Here is a 19754-nt window from a genome sequence, read left to right on the forward strand (position 1 = left end):
CAAATAATTCAATAGCGATACTATTTTGTAGAATACTGTGGATGGAAAGCATCCATTTATTTATTTTGCTAATTGTATGAATGTGCATAGGGCCTACTCTATGACAACATAATAGGGACATCTAGATTATGCTGTTTCACCAAGAGGATCAACACGGATTTTCAATTTCAGAGATGGATTTTGAAACTTGTAGCAACAAAAAGTATTTTTAAACCACGCCAAATCTATCAAATCTATCTTCTCTGATGTCCCTTAGTTCCGCTCTTATAACCTCAAGGTCAATGGCAGCTTGCTTTTTCTACGTGTGCTTCCCCACTCTCCTCCTCCTCCCTTTCTTCATCCTCCAGGCTGATCGCAGCGATGGTCTCTGGCCCCAGGTGGGCCAAGTACAACATACTCTTACTCTTTAAGGAGTGGTTCAAATGGAGGGAGGAAGAGGTCTGGATGACCTGATTCAGGGATGTGTGAATGACCATACATACGGATGTCCAGCAAGAACAGAGCCAAAGAATGTCAGGGCACATCTCATAAAAGTGACTGATGCCCTCCCAGTCACCCCATCCCAATCCCACGGCTAAAGCCCCTCGCCATTCTCACCAATAATCACCATTGAATCTAATTAATTATGACAAACAAGGAATAATAATGATTCAACATCCTTTCCTAATCTGTACAGAACTCATATTAATTGTACAATGGGTTTCCAAGTCACAAGCTTATCGCACCCTCCCTTCCTTACCCACCCTTGGCCCCCCAATTCGAGCTTAACACCACCTCCCATCCTTGTCCTCTCTTACCCACCCAGGCCAAGTTTATCGCAACCTCCCGTCTTTCCCCCCTCCCTTCTTCTCAGACACATTTACACCCCTCTATACATCTACTTACTCATCCATTCTCCTTCATTCACACACAACATATACCCTATGCCTCCGCACACCCATTCTCTCCCACCCTCCTACACATATTCATATATTTATCCTCCTTCACTCAACCATTCATATGCACAGCCACACATACAGTACACACACACACACACACACACACACACACACACACACACACACACACACACACACACACACACACACACACACACACACACACACACACACACACACACGTCCATAGAATAACTATCAACATACATGCTATATTTCCTCTTTTATATTATATTTTCAATGTCCATGTACAATACCAGTCAAAAGATTGGACACACCTACTCATTCAAGTGATTTTCTTTATTTTTTACTATTTTCTACATTGTAGAATAATAGTGAAGACATCAAAACTATGAAATACCACATATGGTATCATGTAGTACCCAAAAAAGTGTTAAACAAATTAAAACATATTTTATATTTGAGATTCTTCAAAGTTGCCACCATTTGCCTTGATGACAGCTTTGTGCACTGGATGACAGCGTTGTGCACTCTTGAAATTCTCTCAACCAGCTTCATGAGGTAGTCACCTGGAATGCATTTCAATTAACAGGTGTGCCTTATTAAAAGTTAATTTGTGCAATTTCTTTCATTCTTAATTAAGGATCCGCCCCTTTTTTCAATTTTCACCTGAAATGACATACTCAAATCTAACTGCCTGTAGCTCAGGCCCTGAAGCAAGGATATGCATATTCTTGGTACCAATTGAAATTAAGCACTTTGAAGTTTGTGAAAATGTGAAAGGAATGCAGTAGAATATTGCACAATAGATTTGGTAAAAGATAATACAAAGAAAAAAAAACGTTATTTTGTATTTTTTTTGTACCATCATCTTGGAAATGCAAGAGAAAATCCATAATGTATTATTCCAACCCAGGTGCAATATACATTTTGGCCACTAGATGGCAGCAGTGTATCTGCAAAGTTTTAGGCTGATCCAATGAACCATTGCATTTCTGCCCAAATATGCCTAATTTGTTATTAATAACTTTTTATGTTCAAAATTGTGCACTCTCCTCAAACAATAGCATGGTATTAATTCACTGTAATAGTTAGATTAACAATAATTTAACCTCTTGAGTGTAGGGGACAGTATTTTGATGTTTGGATGAAAAACGTACCCACATTAAACTGCCTATTTCTCAGGCCCAGAATCTAGAATATGCATATGATTGTCAGATAGAAAACACTCTAAAGTTTCCAAAACTGTCAAAATATTGTCTGGGAGTTTAACAGAACTGATATTGCAGGCGAAAACCTGAGGAAATCAAACCAGGAAGTGGCTTTTATTTCGAAAGCTCCATGTTCCATAGACTGTCTTCGCTCCATTTAAAGGGATATCAACCAGATTCCTTTTCCTATGGCTTCCCCATGGTATGAACAGTCTTTAAACATAGTTTCAGGCTATTATGTTGAAAAATGAGCGAGAAAGATCACATCACGTCATTGCATGGCTGGGTGCCAGCAGCGTTTTGTATGCGCAACAGCCTGGAGCATCCATTTTCTCTCTCGCTCTGAAGAAGCTACATTCCCGGTTGATACATTATCAATTATATATTGTAAAAACAACCTGAGGATTGATTATAAAAAACGTTTGACATGTTTCTACAAACATTACGGATACTATTTGGAATTTTCGTCTGTGATGTCGTGACCACTCGAGCCTGTTGATTTCTGAACATAACGCGCCAACCAAATGGAGGTATTTTGGATATAAAAAATAATTGATGGAACAAAAGGAACATTTATTGTGTAACTGGGAGTCTTGTGACTGCAAACATCCAAATATCATCAAAGGTAAGCGATTTAATTTATTGCTTTTCTGACTTTCGTGACCAATTTACTTGGCTGCTAGCTGTTTGTAATATTTTGCCAACTGAGACAGATGTGCTTACATAAACGCTTGGTATGCTTTCGCCGAAAAGCTTTTTTGAAATCTGACATGCCAGGTGGATTAACAACAAGCTAAGCTGTGTTTTGCTATATTGCACTTGTGATTTCATGAAAATTAAATATTTTTAGTGATTTAATTAGAATTTGGCGCTCTGCAATTCAGCGGTGGTTGACGAAAATGATCCCGCTAACGTGATGGGTATATCAAGAAGTTTTTAAGCTTTCTGCCATCATCAGATATATCTATGTCCTGGGAAATGTTCCTGTTACTTACAACCTCATGCTAATTGTATTAGCCTACGTTAGCACAACCGTCCTTTGGAAGGGACACCGATCCCGAAGAAGTTTATGCGTTTGAGCCAATCAGTTGTGTTGTGACAAGGTAGGGGTGGTATACAGAAGATAGCCCTATTTGGTAAAAGACCAAGTCAATATTTTGGCAAGAACAGCTAAAATAAGAAAGAGAAATGACAGCCCACCATTACTTTAAGACATGAAGGTCAGTCAATCCAGAACATTTCAAGAACTTTGAACATTTCTTCAAGTTCAGTCGCAAAAACCATGATGATGGAACTGGCTCTCATGAGGACCGCCACAGGAAAGGAAGACCCAGAGTTACCTCTGCTGCAGAGGATAAGTTCCTTAGAGTTAACTGCACCTCAGATTGCAGCCCAAATAAATGTTTCACAGAGTTCAAGTAACAGACACATCTCAACATTAACTGTTCAGAGGAGACTGCTTGAAACAGGCCTTCATGGTCGAATTACTGCAAAGAAACCAATACTAAAGGACACCAACAATAAGAAGAGATTTACTTGGGCCAAGAAACACGAGCAATGGACATTAGACTGGTGGAAATCTGTTATTTGGTCTGTCATTTGGTCTGATTCCAACCGCCGTGTCTTTGTGAGATGCAGAGTTTATTTATTTAGTGACAGGTCAGGGAACCAGCCTCAAAATCCTTCATCAGTGATTTAAAAACACCAATCGGGACAAGGTACTCCAAGCCGATGGCGCAGAGTACATTAAAGCCCTTTTACCAAATTCAGTTCAGACATTTGGAACAGTTAGCAGGATAAAGTCCTGTGAACAAAGAGAGTACCAACCACATTTCTGAACAATAAAAATGTCTAAATAAAATGGTAGTAAACCCACAATGGCTTTGTAAATAGAATTATACCAGTGTGTCATGACGTTGGCCTGGGGATAGGCAGTCATAAAATACCTCTATGACAGTCATAAATACTTCTTCCTACCTTTTTCCTCTCTCTACCCTACTGATGTGACATTTGAACATCCCTTGGTTAACATAGAGATTCTGGGAACATCAGAAGGTGGGGGAAATGAACTATATTCTGGTAATCTGACCAATTGAACATATGCGGTGGTACTTAATGAATATGATGTCAGTTTGGTTGTCATCTGAGACATTCTCATCAATGATAGGATGACATAAACTCTACAGTGGAAAGTCTACACATCACAGTTATCAGATTCACATGGAATTGTTGTTCAATTTAAATGTTTGAATATAAAATTATTGGTGAAAAGATTAAATGTAATTTTAGCTTCCAAATGAGAGATTTGGGTTTTCATAAGGTTAGGGCTCTGCTCAATCAGTGACCCGCCCCTGTGAAGAGACATGGGCTGTAGACTGTGAAACACGCCCTTCTCCCTCCACTATATGAGCCCTTGACGACAATATAACCTCTGTTCCAAGTACGTGAGGTCTGCAGCCTCTTCGTTAAAAGGACTAACATGTCAAATACAGAACTAAGCCAACTTCAGCGTGAGCTTCGGTTGCGAATGGTATGAACTTTGAACTCTTATTCACTACAGAAGTGATACCTCCTAGCCGTTGAGTTAGCAACAGCAGCTGCAAACGCGGGCTAGGAAAGAACAGACAGAGTATTCCGTCTACCATGCAATGACGTTACTACAACGTATCCAATTGACCACCAGAGACATTCTTCAAAGGACATAGGACTCAGTTTGGCAACATGGCCTTCAATCTTCCACCAACCTACCAAAGCACAACTCAGAGTAAATATTTATTGCATTTTCCTTTTCCAAATGGGTGGTAATTTATAATTCATAAGATACTGTGTTTACGATAGCACAGCTTCTCCCTTTGTCCCTCAGTCTTCCTGCTCTTTCACTCAAACCCAGCCCCCTTTCTTTTGTGTAACCAGCTGTCATATCTGTTTCTCCCGCTAGGGACGTTTCCTTTTTGACGTAATTTGTAATCAAGGTATGATACATTTTTTGTATATGTAACTCTGTGTGATTAGTTAGGTATTTAGTAAATAAATAAATAAACCCAATGTTGTATTGCTGATTCAACTTGTTATCCAGGGTTTGTGAAGATAGCCAAGATTTTATAGAATAGCATGTCATATCACTTAATCCGGCGTAGCCAAAGACACGACAGGGGACTGAGCGTACTAGTGACTAGAGAAGGCCAGCCAACCCTGGTATATAAAGTGGAGTGGTGCGTAAGGGTTTTACAGTTTAAATTAAATCTCAATGCTCCATGGTAAAGGGTGTCAATTGATCTCAAACACTGAGCGGAAGCATTCATATATAAAATATCCCCATAGTCTAGTAAAGGCATAAATGTAGCTGATACTAGCCTCCTTCTGGCTTCAAAAGAAAACATGCCTTATTCCTAAAATAAAATCTTCAGCCTAGTTTTTTTTGTAAGTTGTTGAATATGCAATTTAAAAGAGAGGCCGTCATCAATTAAAATTCCAAGATATTTATATGAGGTTACAGTCTCAATCTCATTTCTCTGACAGGTAGTAATAGGTGAAGGGTTCAAAGGTCTATTTCTTGCTTTAGAAAACACCATTAGCTTAGTTTTGTCAGTATTGAGGATAAGCTTCAATTGACACAGGGGATGTTGAACAGTATAAGAAGCAGTTTGCAAGTTCTGGAAAGCTTTTGTGAGAGATGAGGCACAACAATAAATAACAGTATCATCAGCATTAAAGTGAAGTTGCATATTTTGCACATTTTTGTCTAAATTATTTATATAAGTAGTGAATAAGAGGAGACCAAGTACAGAGCCCTGGGGCACACCATTACAGACAGACAATTTAACCAACATGAGACCATCAAATTGAGTGCACTGAGTTCTATCAGACAGATAGTTAGCAAACCTGCTAACTGCATGCTCCGAAAGACCTACACTTGACGATCGCTGCCTTAATATAGATTGATCAACTGTATCAAAAGCCTTAAAGAGATCAAAAAAAAGTGAGACACAGTGCTGTTTTTTTGTCAATGGCTTCAGTGATATCATTTAAAACCTTCATGGCTGCTTTAAATGTGCTAAGCTTCTTCCTGAAGCCCGATTGGTACATTGATAAAATATAAAACAATATTTTAGCTGTTCCCTCACAAGGGTTTCAAGTATTTCTGCCAGGGGTGACAGCTTTGAGAGTGGCCTATAATTATTTAAAAGAGTTGGATCTCACCTTTTTAAAAGTGGTATGACAAATGCTGATTTCCAGATCTTTGGAATTTCATTACATTCTAGGGTTAGATTGAACATATATGTAAGTGGTTCAGCTATGAAATCAGCTGCCAGATTTAAAAAGAGGGGATCAAGAAAATCCGGACCTGCAGGCTTTCTCTGATCTAAGGATTTCAGGGCTTTATGTACAGTACCTCCTGCACTGAGAATGGCAAAAAGCTAAAAGTTTGACCAGCTCTCACTGGTTCATCCACACAGGGTTGTACGAAGACAGAGGACACTGGACACCAGATGATACAAAGTGCTCATTAAAACAATTCAGCATTTCAGTTTTGTCATACACAGCAACAAAGTTGTTCAATACACATGACGTTAATTCATTAACATTACCGTTTTCAGACATAGACTTCCAAAACTCTTCCAAAACTTTCTTGGGTCATTCAGGTTATCAGTGGTAACAGACATAAAATATTCAGACTTGGCATTCCTGAGAAGAAAGAACACCTGTTTCATAACTGCCAAAAAATAAGCCAATCAGCATCAGAACATGATTTCCTTGCTTTAGCTCAGGCTAGATTACATTTGAGAATAATAAAAGACAGCTCAGAAGAAAACTATGGATTATCCCGCCCTTTAACCCTGAACCTGCGGAATGGGGCATGTTTGTTTACTATTTGGAAAAAAACATAATGAAAGAATTTCCAGGCAGTTTCCACATCAGGAAAAAGCTCAATCTTGCTCCAGTCAAAATAAAACAAATCATGAAAGAAAGCCTGCTCATTAAAACTCTTGCCACTTACGAATAAAGCGTGGGTTTGTCTTAGGAACCTTAGTATTTCTAACAGCAACAACAGCACAAGGGTCACTTAAATCATTACAAAATGACACCAACCGCAGAATATTTATGTGGAACATATGTCAATATCAAATTAATCAGGGTAGATTTCTCTGGACATTTGAGATCTGGACGAGTGGGTGAGTTAATCAACGGGGTAAGATTCATAGAATTACGAAACATTTTTAAATCATCAGACACCGGCTTTAATCAACACCACTTGAGATCACCAATCAAGATCATTTCACTGTAAAGAAGTTTAGACATAAGGTGCATCAGAGAAGAAAATGCATCACTGAGAGCAGAGGGGGGTCTGTAACTGCCAATCACAGTTATAGAGAGACTCTTTGAAACCTCAATATTCAAAGCAAGACATTCCAACTGTTTACAAATAGTTTCACTATTTACACTTATTTATTTAGTCTTTACATATATAGCCGCACCCCCACTTTTCTTAACTCGATCAGTGCGATACACATTGTAACCATTGATACAAATATCCTTATCAAGAACAGGCTTGCTGAGCCAGGTTTCAGAACACACAATTACATCAGAATCAGTTGATTTAGCCAAAATACAAACCCCATCCATTTTTGACAACAGGCTGCGTACATTTATTTGAAAAATACCAAAACAAGATCTAGATTTAAAATGTGAGGGGGTTTGGAGACATTACTTATCAGGGCCAGGGTTAGGTTGCACGTTACTTGATATCAACAAAAGAAGAATAACTAGGCACCTCTGTTTAATAACCTTGCACGGCTTCTCTTTTTTAAGAGACCTACTGCAAGTGAATTCTACAAGTGAGTTTCCAGACAATACAAAACAGTCATTTAAAACCATTAGACTTTGGAAGTGACACAAGTTCATACTGTTCACATCATGGCACAAATGCATCGGCACTTGGACAAGTGGGACGGGGTGAAAAAGAGCGAGGTCCCGCAGACAAAATGTCTGATGGACGGGAGAGCACATTGTCAAATGTACTTACCGAGCGACAATGTTCGTTTTCTCCAGAGTTTAGTAAAGTCAGGCACAAAGCAATACCACGAAAATTGTCCTTTTCTCTGAGAGATGTAAGAAATAGAGGCCAAGGAAAGATAAGGGGAGAGAGGTACAGTGTGTATGTATGAGTCTGTATGTGAGTGTGTGCGCATGTGAGTAGATTGGGTGTGGGGGTCGATTGAGAAAACGGGTTGGGGATTGTTGAGCTGCCTCTGACAGCCAGACTGAGAGCAAAGAGGAGCAACTTGGACCAGACACTCCTCGGAGGGAACGCTGAAGGAAGAAATTAGGCCAGTCAGAGATAGGGTTACTTTGGTAAACTTCAAGTAAAGAAGTGCAAATAGCAAGACAAATTGACATTTTCAACGTCTCCCTGGCCGAGTCTGAAATACCTACATGTTTCAAACAGACCACCATAGTCAAGACAGCGAAGGTAACCTGCCTAAATGATTACCGTCCTGTGGCACTCATGTCAGTAGCAATGAAGTGCTTTGAAAGGCTGGTCATGGCTCACCTTAACACCATCATGCCAGAAACCCTAGACCCACTCCAATTCGCATACCGCTCCAACAGATCCACAAATTACGCAATCTCAATCGCACTCCATACTGCGCTTTCCCACCTGGACAAATGGAACACCTATGTGAGAATGCTGTTCATTGACTACACCTCAGCGTTCAACACCATGGTGCCCACAAAGCTCATCACTAAGCTAAGGACCCCGGGACTAAACACCTCATTCTGAAACAAGATCCTGGACTTCCTGGAAGACCGCCCCCAGGTGGTAAAGGTAGGCAACAACACATCTGCCACGCTGATCCTCAATACTGGGGAATCTCAGGGATGCGTGCTTAGTCCACTCCTGTACCCCCTGTTCACCCACGACTGTGTGGCTAAGCACAACTCCAAAGCCATCATTAAGATTGCTGACGACGCAACAGTGGTAGGCTTGATCACCGACAACGATGAGACGGCCTATAGGGAGGAGGTCAGAGATCTGGCAGTGTGGTGCCAGGACAACAACCTCTCTCTCAATGTGAGCAAGACAAAGGAGCTGATCGTGGACAGGCACCCATTATTTTAATTTTATTTTCTTTAACCTTTATTTATCTTGTCAAGTCATTTAAGAACAAATTCTTATTTACAATGACGGCCTTCAGTGGGGACAGGGGCCTGGGATCAAAAAAAATTAAAAATACAATATACTGTTGAAGTCGGAAGTTTATATACAACTTAGCCAAATACATTTCAACTCAGTTTTTCACAGTTCCTGACATATAATCCTAGTAAAAATTCCCTGCCTTAGGTCAGTTAGGATAACCACTTTATTTTTAGAATGTGAAATGTCAGAATAATAGTATAGAGAATTATATATTTCAGTTTTTATTTCTTTCATCACACTCCCAGTGGGTCAACGTTTACATACACTCAGTTAGTATTTGGTAGCATTGCCTTTAAATTGTTTAACTTGGGTCAAACATTTCAGGTAGCCTTTCCACAAGCTTCCCAAAACAAGTTAGGTGAATTTTGTCCCATTTCTCCTGACAGAGCTGGTGTAACTGAGTCAGGTTTTTAGGCCTCCTTGCTCACACGCTTTTTCAGTTCTGCCCACAAATGTTCTATGAGGTTGAGGTCAGGGCTTTGTGATGGCCACTTCAATACCTTGACTTAGTTGTCCTTAAGCTCGTCGCCAAACCCACTGGCTACAGGTTATCTACAAGTCTCTGCTAGGTAAATCCCCACCTTATCTCAGCTCACTGGTCACCATAGCAGCACCCACCCACCCGTAGCAAGCACTCCAGCAGGTATATCTCACTGGTCACCCCCAAAGCCAATTCCTCGTTTGGTCATCTTTCCTTCCAGTTCTCTGCTGTCCAAGACTGGAAAAAACTGCAAAAATCTCTGAATCTGAAGACTCACATCTCCCTCATTAGCTTTAAGCACTAGCTGTCAGAGCAGCTCACAGATCACTGCACCTGTACACTGTATTTATTTATTTATCTTTCTCCTTTGCACCCCAGTATCTCTACTTGCACATTCATCTTCTGCCGATCTACCATTCCAGTGTTTAATTGCTATATTGTAATTACTTCGCCACCATGGCATATTTATTTCCTTAACTTACCTCATTTGCACTCACTGTATACAGACTTTTTGTTTTCTTTTGTTCTACTGTATTATTGACTGTATGTTTTGTTTATTCCATGTGTAACTCTGTGTTGTTGTATGTGTCGAATTGCTAGGCTTTATCTTGGCCAGGTCGCAGATGCAAATGAGAACTTGTTCTCAACTAGCCTACCTGGTTAAATAAAGGTGAAATAAAAAACTAATTAAAAAAGACATTTTGCCACAACTTTGGAAGTATGCTTGGGGTCATTATCCATTTGGAAGACCCATTTGCAACCAAGCTTTAACATCCTGACTGATGTCTTGAGATGTTGCTTCAATATATCCACATAATTTTCCTGCCTCATGATGCCATCTATTTTGTGAAGTGTACCAGTCCCTCCTGCAGCAAAGCACCCTCACAATATGATGCTGCCAACCCATGCTTCACGGTTGGGATGGTGTTATTCGGCTTGCAAGCCTCCCCCTTTTTCCTCCAAACATAACGATGACCATTATGGCCAAACAGTTCTATTTTTGTTCCATCAGACCAGAAGACATTTCTCCAAAAAGTACAATCTTTGTCCCCATGTGCAGTTGCAAACCGTAGTCTGGCTTTTTTTATGGCGGTCTTGGAGCAGTGGCTTCTTCATTGCTGAGTGGCCTTTCAGGTTATCTCGATATAGGACTCGTTTTACTGTGGATATAGATACTTTTGTACCTGTTTCCTCCAACATTTTTACAAGGTTCTTTGCTGTTGTTCTGGGATTGATTAGCACTTTTCGCACCAAAGTACGTTCATCTCTAGGAGACAGAACGCTTCTCCTTCCTGAGTGGTATGATGGCTGCGTGGTCCCATGGTGTTTATACTTGCGTACTATTGTTTGTACAGATGAACGTGGTACCTTCAGGCATTTGGAAATTGCCCCCAAGGATGAACCAGACTTGTGGAGGTCTACAATTATTTTCTGAGGTCTTGTCTGATTTCTTTGGATTTTCCCAAGATGTCAAGCAAAGAGGCACCGAGTTTGAAAGTAGGCCTTGAAATATATCCACATGTACACCTCCAATTGACTCAAATGATGTCAATTAGCCTATCATAACCTTCTAAAGCCATGACATAATTTTCTGGAATTTTCCAAGCTGTTTAAAGGCACAGTAAACTTAGTGTATGTAAACTTCTGAACCACTGGAATTGTGATACAGTGAATTATAAGTGAAGTGATCTGTCTGTAAACAATTGTTGGAAAAATGACTTGTGTCATGCACAAAGTAGATATCCTAACCAACTTGACAAAACTATAGTTTGTTAACAAGAAATTTGTGGAGTGGTTGAAAAACAAGTTTTGTTGACACCTTAAGTGTATGTAAACTTCCGACTTCAACAGTAAATATAGGACAAAACACACATCACAACAAGAGACAACACAACACTACATAAAGAGAGACCTAAGACGACAACATAGCAAGGCAGCAACACATGACAACACAGCATGGTAGCAACACAACATAACAACAACATGATAGCAACACAACGTGGTAGCAGCACAACACATGGGACAAACATTATATGGCACAGACAACAGCACAAAGGGCAAGAAGGTAGAGACAACAATACATCACGCAAAACAGCCATAACTGTCAGTAAGAGTGTCCTTGACTGAGTCTTTGAATGAAGAGCTTAAGATAAAACTGTCCAGTTTGAGTGTTTGTTGCAGCTTGTTCTAGTCGCTAGCTGCATCGAACTGAAAAGAGGACCCAGGGATGTTTATGCTTTGTGGACCTTTAACAGAATGTGACTGGCAGGACAGGTGTTGTGTGTGTGGAGGATAAGGGCTGCAGTATATATCTCAGATAGGGGGGAGTGAGGCCTAAGAGGGTTTTATAAATAAGCATCAACCAGTGGGTCTTGCGACAGGTATACAGGGATGACCAAATTACAGAGGAGTATAGAGTGCAGTGATGTGTCCTATAAGGAGTATTGGTGGCAAATCTGATGGCCGAATGGTAAAGAACATCTAGCCGCTCGAGAGTACCCTTACCTGCCGAATTATAAATTATGTGTCTGTAATCTAGCATGGGTAGGATGGTCATCTGAATCAGTGTTAGTTTGTCAGCTGGGGTGAAAGAGGAGCGATTACGATAGAGGAAACCAAGTCTAGATTTAACTTTGGCCTGCAGTTTTGATATGTGCTGAGAGAAGGACAGTGTCCCATCTAGCCATACTCCCAAGTACTTGTAACTCCCTCAAGCTCTAACCCCTCAGAGGTAGTAATAACACCTGTGAGAGGAGTGGCATTCTTCTTACCAAACCACATGACCTTTGTTTTGGAGGTGTTCAGAACAAGGTTAACGGTGGAGAAAGCTTGTTGGACACTAAGAAAGCTTTGATGTAGAGCATTTAACACAATATCCGGGGAGGGGCCAGCTGAGTATATGATTGTATCATCGGCATATAAATGGGGGAGAGAGCTTCTTACTGCCTGAGTAATGTTGTTGATGTAAATTGAGAAGAACGTGGGGCCTAGGATCGAGCCTTGGGGTACTCCCTTGGTGACAGGCAGTGGCTGAGACAGCAGATTTTCTGACTTTATACACTGCACTCTTTGAGAGAGGTAGTTAGCAAACCAGCCCAAAGACCCCTCAGAGACACCAATACTCCTTAGCTGGCCCACAAGAACGGAATGGTCTACCGTATCAAAAGCTTTGGCCAAGTCAATAAAAATTGCAGCACAATATTGCTTAGAATCAAGGGCAATGGTGACATCATGAAGGACCTTTAAGGTTGTAATGACACTTCCATAAACTGAGTGGGAACCACATTGCATACCCGAGAGAATACTATTGTCACGTCGTGTATGTAGGTGGAAGGGAAGTCAAGCGCAGGAGAATCAAACATGGTAGAACTGGAGTATTTAATAACTCAAAACACAAACTCCAAAACCAAAGTCCATGATAAAATAAATGTGGGTACAAGAAACCTGTTGCACACCAATCCATAAAACATGAACATAACAATAAACAATCTCTGAGGACATGAGGGGAAACACAGGGTTAATTACACAACATATAATTAATGGGATTGGAACCAGGTGTGTAAGAAGACCAGACAAAACCAATGGAAAATGAAACATAGATCAATGATGGCTAGAAGCCTGGTGATGTCGACCACCGCCCGAACAAGGAGAGGCGTCGACTTCGGCAGAAGTCGTGACAGCTATAGACATCAAGGAAGCCAGTCAGTTGATTATTGATACGTTTTTCTAACACTTTGATAAACAGGGCAAAATAGAAATAGGCCTATAACAGTTAGGATCAGCTTGATCTCCCCCTTCAAACAAAGGATGAACCGTGGCTGCCTACCAAGCAATGTGAACCTCCACAGAAAGGAGAGACAGGCTTGGCGATGATAGGGGCAGCAAACTTAGAGGAAGGTGTCTAAACTATCTGACCCAGATGTTTTTTGGGGGTCAAGTTTAAGGAGCTCATTTAGCACCTCGGACTCAGTGACTGCCTGCAGGGAGAAACTTTGTAGCGGGGCAGGGGGAAAAGTGGGAGAAGCATTGGGGATAGTCACATTAGAAGGGGTGGGAGATGAGAAAATGTTGGACGGCAAGGAGACATGTCTGAGTCAAATAGGAATCCTGACTTAATGAAGTTGTGATTAAAGAGCTCAGCCATGTGCTTCTTGTCGGTAACAACCATATCATCAACATTAAGGGACATGGGCAGCGGTGAGGAGGAGGGTTTATTCTCCAGGTCTTTAACCATTTTCCAGAACATCTTTGGGTTAGACCCACAGAGAGAGAACTGCTCCTTAAAGTAACTAACTTTGGCCCTCAAGATAATCTGAGTGCACTTATTTCTCGTTTGCCTGATCGATAGCCAGTCAGCCTGAGTATGCGTGTGCCGAGCATTTTTGCCAAATGCAATTCTTGAGGTGGAGTAACTCTGCAAGATCCCGGTTGAACCAGCAGCTGAACCTGTTATTAATTCTCAATATAAAAAAAGAAGGTCCATGCGTCTTCTACAGAGGGGATCGAGCTGATTCTATGCCATTTTACAGAAGCAAGTTGATGAAGGAATGCTTGCTCATTAAGGTTTTTTAGCAAGCATCTATGACAAATTAGGACAGGTCGTTTCACTAAGCAGCCATTACAAACACATGCTGTAAAACAGTGATCACTAAGGTCATTACAAAAAACACCAGACTGATACCTATCAGGAGTATTTGTGAGGATAACATCGAGGAGAGTAGCCTTTTCTGGTTTTGGAGTCATACCTTGTGGGATTGGTAATAATCTGAGAAAGATTTAGGGAGTCCCACTGCTTTAGGGCTTGGTCAGGTGGTTTAAGCATGTCCCAGTTTAGATCACGTAGCAAGACAAATTTAGACTCAGTTTAAGGGGCCAGGAGAGAGCTTAGGGCAGGTACTGTATGGTACAGGCCGGTGCTGATGGAGGACGATAGCACCCAGCAATAGTCAACAAAGAGCTATTTGAAAGTGTAATGCTTAAAACCAGCAAATGAAATTGTTTGGGGACAGACTTGGTGGAGACAACAGAGCACTGAAGGTGATCCTTGGTAAAGAATGCCAATCCCCCACCTTTGGAAGATCTGTCTTGCCGAAAAAGGTTATAACAAGAAAGGTTAACATCAGTATTCAAAACAATCTTCCTGAACAACTTCTCAGTAATGTAACACATCTGGATTGGAGCTGTGAACCCACACTTTCAATTGATACATTTTAGGTAATAAGCTTCTAGTGTTAACGTGCAGAAAACCCAGGTTTAACATCAATGGGACTGAAGTGGAGCGGGTCAAGAGTATCAAGTCACTTGGTGTCCACATCACCAACAAACTATCATGGTTCAAACACACCACGACAGTTGTGAAGAGGGCACGACAACACCTTTTCCCCTCTCAGGAGACTTAAAAGATTTGGCATGAACCCACACTTTCAATTGGTCCATTTTAGGTAATAAGCTTATAGTGTTAACGTGCAGAAAACCCAGGATTTTAACATCAACGGGACTGGTGGAGTGGGTCAAGAGTTTCAAGTTCCTTGGTGTCCTCATCACCAACATCACCAACGAACTATCATGGTCCAAACACACCAAGACAGTTGTGAAGAGGGCACGACAATGCCTTTTCCCCCTCAGGAGACTGAAAAGAATTGGCATGGGTCCCCAGATCCTCAAAAAGTTCTGCACCATTGAGAGATTCCTGACCGGTTGCATTACCGCCTGGTATGGCAACTGTTCTGCATCTGACCATAAGGCGCTACAGAGGGTATGTCGTATGGCCCAGTACATCCCTCGGACCAAGCTTCCTGACATCTAGGACCTATATACTAGGCGGTGTCAGAGGAAGGCCCAAAAATGATCAAAGACTCCAGTCACCCAAGTCATAGACTGTTCTCTGCTACCGCACGACAAGCAGGACCGCAGGGCCAAGTCTAACAGCATCTACCCCCAAGCCATAAGACTGCTGAACAACTAAACTAAATAAAATGGCCACCCGGAATATTTACATTGACCCCCCCTACCCCTTTTTTTTTACACTGCTGCTACTCGCTGTATATTATCTATGCATAGTCACTTTACAAATGACCTCGATTAACCTGTACCCCCGGAACATTGACATGGACTCTGTACCGGTACCCCCTGTATATAGCCTCGTTATTGTTATCTATATGTCTTGTGTTACTTTTTGATTGATACAAAAAATGTTTACTTCTTGTGACTAGCAATCCCGGATCCGGGAGCGTAATCATAGCCTCAAACGAATTAGCATAATGCAGCGGACATAAATATCCCTAGTCCACCTGGCCATGCTGCTGCTCCAGTTTCAACTTCCACCTGACTGTGCTGCTGCTCCAGTTTCAACTGTTCTGCCTTATTATTATTCGACCATGCTGGTCATTTATGAACATTTGAACATCTTGGCCATGTTCTGTTATAATCTCCACCCGGCACAGCCAGAAGAGGACTGGCCACCCCACATAGCCTGGTTCCTCTCTAGGTTTCTTCCTAAAGCCACCGTGCTTCTACACCTGCATTGCTTGCTGTTTGGGGTTTTAGGCTGGGTTTCTGTACAGCACTTTGAGATATCAGCTGATGTACGAAGGGCTATATAAATAAATTTGATTTGATTTGATTTGATAGAAAATGTTCCTATTCATGAAAATCACAAATGAAATATATTGAGACACAGCTTAGCCTTTTGTTAATCACACTGTCATCTCAGATTTTCAAAATATGCGTTACAGCCAACGCTAGACAAGCATTTGTGTAAGTTTATCATGGCATAATGCTATGCTAGGCTCTGCTGGCTGCAGGCAACATTTTCACGAAAATAAGAAAAGCAATCAAATTAAATAATTTACCTTTGAAGAACTTCGGATGTTTTCACTCAGGAGACTCCCAGTTAGATAGCAAATGTTCCTTTTTTCCCAAAATATTATTTTTGTAGGTGAAATAGCTCCCGTTTGTTCATCATGCTTGGTTGAGAAATCGACCGGAAAATGCTATCACTACAACGCCGAACGTTTTTTCCAAATTAGCTACATAATATCGACAGAAACATGGCAAACGCTGTTTAGAATCAATCCTCAATGTGTTTTTAACATATATATTCGATAATATATCCGTCGAGGCAATTGGTTTCTCATAAGAAGCGATTGGAAAAATGGCTACCTCAGTATTTTACGCAAGATTTTCTGTGGGAGACATCAGGTGACCACTTGCTAAATGTGGTCCCTTACGGCTATTCTTCAACAGAAATGCGTAAAAAGACATCACAATGCTGTAGACACCTTGGAGAATACGTAGAAAACGTAAGCTCATTCGTAGCTCATTCATAGCCATATAAGGAGTCATTGGCATGAGGCGGTTTCAAAAAATGTTGCACTTCCTGATTGGATTTTTATCTGGGTTTCGCCTGTAGCATCAGTTCTGTTGCACTCACAGACAATATCTTTGCAGTTTTGGAAACGTCAGAGTGTTTTCTATCCAAAGCATCTTTCGAGCATCTTTTCATGACAAAATATATTGTTATGGCCTTTTTAACCGAGAGAGAGAGAGAGAGAGAGAGAGAGAGAGAGAGAGAGAAATAGATGCAGAGGAGGCTGACTGAACTCTTTCACATAGAAAGAACCTGGTGCTTTGGATTTACTGTCTTTGGCCTTTCTCATCTTTCTGATGGTATGTCAATAGTATTCAATTATGGTCAAACTATTATAGTTATATTATAGTAAACTGCCATGATGTTCTGGTTCCTAAAGCTCATATTGCGCAGAACGGGCCCGGCTCCACAAGGGGGCTAAAGGGGGCTTAGCCCCCTCAGTTCAAACTTGAGCCCCCTCAGTTTAATTTTATTGTCCCTATATCAAAATAGCAATTAGTTTAAATGATTGAGCGACAGGTTGGCTCAAAAAAAATCTGCATTTTTCAATGTGCTGTGTCAGCTTTCAGCTCTTATCGCTGTGATAGGCTAAGTGAACAACATGATACACCTGGTTTGGTCTTCATTTATAAGGGAGCGGTCAAGTTTACCTTTGAAGCTGCTTCACTCAATTCTGTCTCGGCGCCCCACCACTACCGAGTGTAGTTTAGCTTTTTAGCAAACTGTAAAAAGCGTTAGTGTTATTAGCCGTAGCCTATTTAGCTAGCTCGAACCAGCTAATCTGTCACAATGGATATCAGAAATCGGCTTCGCCAAAGTGCCCAAACAAAGGAGAAGAATGACAGCAATGAGCAGCAGAAGCAGCATCAAACCACCGCCTAACACAGCAGTGATGATGCTGCCGAGTTCAGCTAGTTCCGTGTACAGAGCATACCCACCCCCACAAGTGCTGTCAGTATAATGGCTCCACAGCCACCTCCACCTCCGACTGTTCCTGAAACAGGGGAGCGAACCCAAGTTAACCTAGAATCCTACCATAGCCGCAAGGTTTTCCAGTTCTTTTTTCTCTCCAAAAACTTTAATTTAATAGCAACTGGTTCATAGGAAGAGAGTGGCTGGAATACTCGGTTACTGCAGATGTGGCATGTTTCCCATGTTGAAAAGTCTGTGTTGGGTCCAATGCTAACACAGACAAGGCCTTGACCCAAGATGGGTATTCTACCTGGAAGAATGCTATTGATAGTACCAAAAGATTTGATGCACCACCAACAGCTCCAAGCAAACGACAACGTTATGTAAGTAACAAATCTCCAGCAATACGTGGTGGACAGTACAGTAGGCCAGCAGGACATAGGAGAAGAGACTGAGTGTTCTTCGGCACATTGGATGCGTCATTGGTGAAATGTCAGAACGATTCTGCGAACCCAAGAACCAACTGGTTGGAGGCCCTGTGTGCCCTTGACCCAGAGAGACATTACTTTCTAGATGTGAACAAGGGGAAATCACTGCTGGATCTAAGCAAAATAGATTTGGTGGAAGCTGAGTTTAGAGTTGCTCGCCAGTTTTTGCAGACTGAAATCACCTGCTCTGGGACAAATGGACCCAACTTGAGGAGAAATGGACCCCACTTGATATCCTGATACAATTTTTGGAGCCTCTCTCCGCTTTGCAGACTGTGCTTACTGCACTGATACATGGACTGACTTTTGGGGTGTTCACATCTACATGGAATAACATATTTTCCATTTTCAGAAACGTGTTCAGTCAGCACAGAAGAAGCATGCTACACCCAAGGAAGCTCACCTAATCCAACTGACATTTGAGGGGGATCTTACAAGAAGATTTCGGGGAAAATGGAATGATCGATTACTCAGGAAGGTCCACAGAGCATCAAGGAGGCTGCATTGAAAAGGTAAGATTGTTTCAATCTAGCTGGTTGGTTTTTATCAAAATCTTGCTTTATTGTGTAGGGCGCTGTCCACGGTTATGATAATGCACAGCTGAGATTTTGTGCCATTGAACCTGTCACTTCTTGGACAAAAAACATTTGAACTTTTATGTTTATAGTGGTATAGTGTGATATAAGCAAAATTCTATATATTCCAATGCAATAACCCAAATGACACCCCTGGGTATAACTACAAATCGGTATTTTTCATCATAGAAATAGATACATTCTATTATGGTTTTCTTGGTAGCCTATTGGTTATCGTTGCTGTAAATGGAACTGTACGCATTTATGATAGGCTGGCATTGCTTAATTGATTACGTGGCTCGAATTTGATTCACAGAAGTGTATTGTGCCATATCACAAAATGTTGCTTATCTCATGACCGAGCAGCATGATTTTCCATGTTTGAAGGGTGGCTGTATAGGCCTATTTATTTGACAAGACAGCTATACATGGCTGCATCTCACTCTAGTTGGCTGTAGGCTATGTTTTGGTTATTTTGATCTCCATTCTGCTTTTGTTTACGTTGTTTGCTTACTGTTAACCTCTATGGGATATGTGGGACGCTAGCGTCGGAAAATGCAGAGCGCCAAATTCAAATAAATTACTATAAAATCAAACTTCCATTAAATCACACATGCA

The sequence above is a fragment of the Oncorhynchus tshawytscha genome, linkage group LG01 (genome assembly GCF_018296145.1).
Source record: "Oncorhynchus tshawytscha isolate Ot180627B linkage group LG01, Otsh_v2.0, whole genome shotgun sequence".
Lineage (NCBI taxonomy): Eukaryota > Metazoa > Chordata > Actinopteri > Salmoniformes > Salmonidae > Oncorhynchus > Oncorhynchus tshawytscha.